Here is a 7,306-nt window from a genome sequence, read left to right on the forward strand (position 1 = left end):
GATTGGTGACGTAAACAATATCCGTACACATATTCTAGTCTGCACAAAGTATTTTCCAAAAATCGAAATATATATATAATAATGTAGACTATTTCTTTTTAAAGAGAAAAGTGAAATGAGAAAGAGTTGGAGTCTGGGGTGGACGGTCCTCACAATTGTTCAACAAAGCAATCTGTAGGGTCATCAGAACTTTGGAGAATGATATATCTGGAATAAATACAAGAACAAAACGTAAACGAATCAACATTAAGTGACTTCTTCTTGCTGAAGACCTAGCAATAATTACCGGGACTTCCGAGGAATCCAGCCACGCCATCAAGAACCTTCATAAGACCGCCATCTAGCCCGGAATCTATATCCCTTACAAAAATATACAATACCCACACTCCAAGCGTGCAAACTTCGCATCACTTGCAACAACGTATGACAATATCACACAAGTAAAACGCTTGAAATACCTAGGTGAACTTATCTGAAACGCTAAAACCGAAAGAGTAGCTAGGAATACGCGTGAAGAAAAACTGATTTAAGTCTAAACAGTTATCTGGAATATGTGCAAAAAGAAATCATTCTCTGTCTAAGCCAATCTTTGTCACTACAGCACAGTCGTCCTCACTTAGGCACTCACCCCAACGAAGACGTCATTATTAACTATCAACTTTCAAATAGAAATACAAATACTGAAAAAAATATTTGGACCCAAAACTCAAGATCGTTTCCGGATGCACAACAGCTCATAAGAAACCCCTTGAACGTGAGGCTGCAAAAGGTCAATGATTTTTCCGGCATTCGACATCCCACATACTGTGTACCATGGAACAACAATATTTGCTGCTAATGGCAACAGGGAGGGGACTGGTGGTATCTAACGGTGATTACAGAATTAGGGTACGGATCGTAGTTGAACTGCTTAGCTGACGAATAATTCCCGACAGTGATACAGTAATAGTAGTGTTGATAAAAACAGAGCAATGGCAACGATAAACAAAGCAATCATTTAAAGATATGTACGATAGGTGCCAAAGTTTCCACTACGTCAGAAAGCAACCCAATGAATGTTGCAGAGTGAGAAAGAAGTGTCAGATGAAATATTAGTGTTTGTGCAAAAAGCGTCAGTGAAATGTATGGTACCGTATTTGCTCGACAGTGCGGACAATGTACATGAGGAGTACAATGATTACGACAGGTGCTTCACAAGTGAAGATGGCATTACAATAGGTATCGAGCCATGTCGTTTAACATCCTTGTTGGTCAGGGAGCCAAAACTCCCGTCACAATTGAAACGCAGTAAAGGACAATCGCTGTCCAAGTTGTGGGTACTCAACATAGTTAAGCACGTGGAAGATCATCTGCAGCACAGTAACGAAAAAACAGTACAAACAGTTTTCAAATAAGTTCAGAGCAATATTACTGTGCAGTGCATATGAGAAAATACGGACATTCAAGGGAGAACAAAGCGCACTTGTTACAAAAACTGGTGTTGGCACGCTTCAAGAATGCGCAGTACAATTTATAGGGTGTTCATGAATGTGACCTACCACGTTACGCACACCAAATTGCGCACGACATAGATTACTTTGACTTCAAGAGAAGCAGTAGATGGTTGTATAAGATCAAACAGTACCACAAACTGGAAGACGTAAAATAACGAAATTTCAAACAAAGCATGTATTTGGCGATGCAGGGCAAATTGTGGAAACGACCCGAAAATTTGTAGATGAGTTTGCAAGACTACACTGGAGTTGCGGTTTGATTTCAAAGACTACAGCCGACTACAAATTTACACCATGAGTGCAGTCGCTTTAATATTTAAGCCTTACGCTTCTCTGCCTAGCCATGCGTCTGCTAAAATAAATCAGCCTTCTGACAGTGGTTGCTATTGCAGTGGAGATTAACATTTTTATCACAATGTTAAAAAAATGAATGCTAAGAAAAGCTAATAAAATGGTCGCCATGCCATTATTGTATTCAATTTGTGACTGGTTTGTAATGTATACCAACACGGATTTAATATTTTATAAAAATGGCAAGAGTTTATTGACCAAAAAGAAGGAGAAACATGTTAAGCGTGATGACAAATAAATCATGAACTTTAGGCGACACAAATAGAAGAACAAATACTTAGCACTCCACTGGCTCTCATTAGTTTCCCAAAGACAAAGGTTCACCTGTACAATGAATTTACCCTGTCACAGATAATGGATAATGCAATCTGAAATTACGTAACGCTCAATAGTCTGTGATGGGTTCATTACACAGAAGTGGTATAAGTTCGCGAAGCTCTTGTCGATCCCTGTCTGCTAGTCTGGGTATTCTGACATTGGCCTCTCAACATACATATTTTTACTGTCGTTTCTTATAACAATATCAGCTTATTAGAAAGAATTAGCAGCTTGCACTCAGTCAATACTAGGAGAAATCCACTCTGCATCTGGATCGCACTTCCTTAACTCTTGTATAGAACTGTGTGCAGTATACTGTTGCATATATTTTCAATAAGCTACCATAATAATTCAAAAATCTACTAGTAAACCACGCGCTTTAAAATCGAAACTGAAGAGTTCCTCATCGGTCACTTCTGTCAAGGAGTTCCTTGAAAAATTAAGCTGTTTACTATGTTATATTGTTGACTGCATTTGCTGAAACTTATGGCTTGACTTTTTGGGTTTATAAACTTTTATGTTGTAATTTCATATAATAACACGTACCATGACTTTGGAGATTTGCTTTTCTCTTTGGTCCTACGAGACTAGACATGTTAAAGAATAAATGAAATAAGTTGCACTACATTGGAGCAGCCCAGAATAATTGTTGAAATTGTGATTGTGTTGCCTTATAAGGATGGAACTGTAATGCTATACCGCTTTCTCTATGCATAGCGCTAACTCAGATGATTTCCTGGTGCAAACGTTGTCAGAGTAATCATGTGCGGTGCCTTTAATTCGCTATCACGGACACAGAATAGGCAAAGTCACTGGCAGGTGAACTGTCAGACGGATACTCTCAAATGAAGCTCTGATGTATTGGCAGATTCCAACTTGTGACACCCCCATTCACCAGTCCTGCCAAGGTGGCATCCTGATATGAATACGATTGTCCTTGGCACTGGAGTTGACCAAGAAGAAGTAGGTCCGAACTGTGAGTACAGCTAAGCCTTCACCACAGGCTCCGCAGTGAAGTGCAGTGCCAGAGCGAAGGCCGGACGTCCCAAATGTAAACCGCTCATAACAAAAGTTAACAGCGGAATTTCCTCTCCAGACCGGAGTCTGAATCAGAAATGTTTTTCTCCTTTTGACGCCTTTCCACGAAAACTGCATACATTCGGAAAATACACTAACGCAAACGCCACCGCCACATGGTTCTGCGCGAATCACAAGGCTCCACAAGTGCCACATGTCTCCTCTAGCTCGTCCGCTCAAGCCCGAGGCCAGTCGTAACCGAAGTTAGTAATATTCTTTTCTCCAGTGGAGAAGCACCTGATTTCTAACCCACAATTTTCCATGTCGGAAGGAAAAGACGTTACGTTCCAAATTGTGTTTCTCATGGCCTTTGTGTGCAGTATGTTTTGAGAGTTTTCGTTTAGCCCTAAACTGAAAAACAGGTTCACTGCAGAAACCATTTTCTTGATGGGGCGAATGCTACAGTACCTCCCACCAGGAGGCTCGGCTAAGCTAAGAGAAGTGCTTCTCTGTTCCAACACAGGCCATTTCAGTCTCGGCATAAACGTCGAGTTCCATCCTAAGATTCTTTCAAAGGCCTGAGGCTTCCCGAGAAACTGTGCACACGGAACCATGGCAGAGAATGGCACCACATTAGAATTCCATCTACTGACCACTACAAGACAGACATGAATACTCACGGATTTGTTCTGTCCTAAAATTCTTCCGAATGCTAAAGCTTCCCTAAAACTCAGGGGGATGATAACAAGTGCGGGCTCTGTCGAAAGCGTCCGGTCGTAAGCGAACATGGTAAGTTGTGGACTTTCATAGACTCCTGCTCTACAAACAGTGGTGGGGCTTATGACACAGATGAAATGCCTTGGATGATGAACTACTTCGTCTCCCTTACCCCTGTCCGTGCCGTGGCAAGCAACAAGAAGGACAAAGTTGATGGAGAGTGCACAGATCTGGAGACAGCTTCGCCCGAGTGCTGTTCTTATATACACTCCTGGAAATGGAAAAAAGAACACATTGACACCGGTGTGTCAGTCCCACCATACTTGCTCCAGACACTGCGAGAGCGCTGTACAAGCAATGATCACACGCACGGCACAGCGGACACACCAGGAACCGCGGTGTTGGCCGTCGAATGGCGCTAGCTGCGCAGCATTTGTGCAACGCCGCCGTCAGTGTCAGCCAGTTTGCCGTGGCATACGGAGCTCCATCGCAGTCTTTAACACTGGTAGCATGCCGCGACAGCGTGGACGTGAACCGTATGTGCAGTTGACGCACTTTGAGCGAGGGCGTATAGTGGGCATGCGGGAGGCCGGGTGGACGTACCGCCGAATTGCTCAACACGTGGGGCGTGAGGTCTCCACAGTACATCGATGTTGTCGCCAGTGGTGGCGGAAGGTGCACGTACCCGTCGACCTGGGACCGGACCGCAGCGACGCACGGATGCACGCCAAGACCGTAGGATCCTACGCAGTGCCGTAGGGGACCGCACCGCCACTTCCCAGCAAATTAGGGACACTGTTGCTCCTGGGTTATCGGCGAGGACCATTCGAAACCGTCTCCATGAAGCTGGGCTACGGTCCCTCACACCGTTAGGCCGTCTTCCGCTCACGCTCCAACATTGTGCTTCTCGCCTCCAGTGGTGTCGCGACAGGCGTGAATTGAGGGACGAATGGAGACGTGTCTTCTTCAGCGTTGAGAGTCGCTATGCTAAACTATCTTCTCGGCAAATGAGAACGTAAGTGGGCAGTGAACCATCGCTAGCAAAGTCGGCTGTACAACTGGGGCGAGTGCTAGGAAGTCTCTCTAGACCTGCCATGTGGCGGCGCTTGGTCTGCAATCACTGATAGTGGCGACACGCGGGTCCGACGGTGACACCACACTATTCATAAAGAATCCTATTACCGTTATACCATTTTCTGATATGGCTGATATTACCTTATTGTTATTTGACCAAAAATCCTTGCCTTCTTTCCACTTCACTTTACCGTCGTCTACTATATCTAGATTGAGCCTTAGCATTTTCGTTTTCAGATTTTTTATCTTATCCACCACGTTCAAACTTCTGCTAATCAGTGCCCCAACTCTTATAACCTTACCCTTTTTTTTTAGGTATTCAGTCTTTTTCTCATGGTCGCAGTCGTCTCCAAGAGATCCGAATCGGGGACTAGTCCAGAATTTTCGCTAATGGAGCGATCATCACAACTCTTCTTCGTTTACAGGCCATATGTCCCGTGGATACAAGTCATGTGTATTAAATGGAGTGGTTTTCATTGCGTTCTGTATCCTAATGCCGTTTATAATTTGTTTTTTAGGGGCAGTTTCCCATTCCAAGTGCGAGGGGGTGCCCTGATCCAAGCCGGCCGCGGTGGTCTAGCGGTGCTAGGTTCTCATTCCGGAGCCGCGAGACTGCTACGGTCGCTGGTTCGAATCCTGCCTCGGGCATGGATGTGTGTGATGTCCTTAGGTTAGTTAGGTTTAAATAGGTCTACGTTCTAGGGGACTGATGACCACAGATGTTAAGGCCCATAGTGCTCAGAGCTATTTGAAACATTTTTGAACCCCGATCCAATGTACAGTCCTCCGCCCTCTCTGACAAGGCCATGGCAGAATGAGTGTGACTTCTTATGACGGAAGTCTTCCACCTTCATTGCTAATAATTTTTTCCAAAAATTTTTGCAGTGACGAGGTTTGAAACCAGGACCGAGGACTTTGGGATTTCTAACCAGTGACGCTGCACTTTCTAGAGCTAAGGAACCACTGCGAAAGCAGGACGACGGATAGGACAATGGTCAAAATACACGCAAAGTGGTCTGCGTTCAGGGGCAGGTTTAAGCAGATTTATTGATTTTTTATTTACAAAACACCCTAAGACGGTCGTAACGAGCGTCCTAGCCATCTTCTCATCTGTTGGTAGGTTTTGCCCAATATTCTGTCATTAGGGGATCGATATGCTCGAAAATCATTTTTAGTAACCGCGTCTCATACCCAGAGCGACCAGTGACCAGGAGGGTGCACAAACAGTGGAATTGAATAATTAGTGAAATGGGTCCTGTAGTCCGGGTGGCGTCTGAAAGCCGCATGTGTCATCATCAGTAGGGAATAAAAGTTGAGTGTGCTCTCCAGTGCATCAGGGAATATGTATTAAAGGGCCATGCGTTCTCACCACTTAACACCATTCATTCTGGTACATGGGAATTGTACTGTGTCGGGACGCAACATGTCGTCAGGCTGGGCTAACTTCAGCAATCGCCATAAGAGCAACGCCAGCATATGCTGCGTGAGCAACCAGCAGCCGCCGGTCGAGTCACACGCCAGGCGGCGTCCATCCGAACCATCAGCTGAACATTTCGGACACAGGGGATAGTCCGTCAGACTACGAGCGAACTTCCAGTTGACAGCCACGTACCACAACGCACGCACTGCCTTAAGCCGTCGGCACACAGACCGTGCATTCGAACGTTGAGCGTTGAGCGTGCCGAGTTTCTGACATCGGATCGTGGAATAGCACGTTCGGGAGTCTTTCCGAAAGATCAGAACAATATCTAGAATGTCAGATATTCTGAGCGTTTTTTGGCTGAAGGCCAGAAACATCACAGTACTTTAAAACTTTCTTGACACTCGCCTCGTCATCGGCTAGAATCGACGGCAAATCCCCACTAATATTAACTTCATCCCTGACAGAACGATATAAATCACACTCAACTAAAATGTGGCGTACAGTGATTCATACGCCACAGGCATCACACAGCGGGCGTTCCACTCGCCGTAGTAAGAAGGCATGCGTAAGAGGACAGTGCCCTATGCGAAGACGTGTAAGGGTCACTTCGTCACGCCTAGGTGACCGGCAGGAGGAACACCACGGCTGGATGGTGGGTTTCACCAACCGCAGCTTATTTTCCCTCACCTTCAGCCATTCCTCCTCCCACAATTGCATATACTTCCGCCGCAGCACAGAAACAATACCTTGCAAAGGAATAGAACATTGTGTCACTTCCGGTAATCTGCAGGCATCAGCTTGTTCATTTCCCCGTATGCCCACATGCCCTGGCACCCAGCAAAAGGACACTTGCTTGCCCTGTCGTTGGAAGATGTACAGTTGGTCGTAAATCAGCTGTTCCAACTTCTCCGCT

This window comes from Schistocerca gregaria, chromosome 7 (genome assembly GCF_023897955.1).
Source record: "Schistocerca gregaria isolate iqSchGreg1 chromosome 7, iqSchGreg1.2, whole genome shotgun sequence".
In the NCBI taxonomy this organism is placed as follows: domain Eukaryota; kingdom Metazoa; phylum Arthropoda; class Insecta; order Orthoptera; family Acrididae; genus Schistocerca; species Schistocerca gregaria.